We start from the raw sequence: 970 nt of genomic DNA on the forward strand, positions 1-970 counted from the left end.
GGGGTAGGACTCGATGATCTATTGAGGTCCCTTCCGACCCTAACATCTGTGAATCTATGAATAAAAGAGGGTTTTTACAACAACAACAACAACGAAGGCAGCTGAAAGAGAGTTATTTTATTAAGAATAGACTAATAATAAATTGGTATGAAATGGAACAGTCTCACATAGTAGGGGATTGTTTGAGTGAATGTTTTCTTTGGTTAGCTCACAGCCCAAGTTGCCAGCTGAAATGGGATTTCAAATCTGAAATCTAAAATTTGGGAAGCAGTCCTAACTTCTCATGGTGAAACTCACTGATTTCAGCGTTTTAGCTGAAAACAGTCACAATCTCGCCATGCCACTGGAGTCCGTGCCACTGCAAGGTGGGAGGGCATAATAAGCCTTTTCTATTCCTGCTCCTCGGGCAGTGATTGAGCAAAGATGGCTGTCATGCACAAACAGGATGACACTGTACCCAAATGGAAGCACTTAGGACAGCAAGAGAGAATAAGGTCCCAAGCCGTGTGTAGACGAAATGAGGGGTGTGTGTGCACGACGCTTTAAAGTGGGCTAAATGCTTTTGCATTGCTTTAATGATGTTCGTGTTTGCACGCCTTGGTGGTGTATCGCACATTAATTCCAGTCGCTGTAGGAAATCCGGTGGCATAATGCGCCTTAAATGACTTGGAGCGCAGCAAACTAAAACTCCTTTGAGGAGTTTTAGTTTGCTGCCCCTACAACTGCAGAAGAAAGCACTGGGCCCTGTGCAGTTATGTGACTCTGCAGGAAGCCCATGCAGGCAGCCTGGCAGCAGCCCAGGAAAGCAGGCTCTGCCAAGAAAAGTGATGAGCCTGATCTTCCTCCTCCGTGGAGCCTGCCTGTCTGCCTGAGCTGTGTGGGGGCCCAGGGCTTCCCTCCATGGCTGCGGTGCCCTCTGGGAGTGCCCGAATCGGGTGCCTGTGGGGGCGGGGGGGGGGGGGGGCACGCT

The 970-nt window shown here is 49.4% G+C and overlaps 1 protein-coding gene across 10 annotated transcripts in view; it reads right to left on the minus strand.

Moving 5' to 3' along the window:
- LOC102369805 (poly(rC)-binding protein 3-like) overlaps positions 1-970 on the minus strand; it is a 322,632-nt gene that overhangs the window by 175,654 nt on the left and 146,008 nt on the right. The window lies entirely within an intron of this gene.

The sequence above is a fragment of the Alligator sinensis genome, unplaced genomic scaffold (assembly GCF_000455745.1).
Source record: "Alligator sinensis unplaced genomic scaffold, ASM45574v1 scaffold428_1, whole genome shotgun sequence".
Lineage (NCBI taxonomy): Eukaryota > Metazoa > Chordata > Crocodylia > Alligatoridae > Alligator > Alligator sinensis.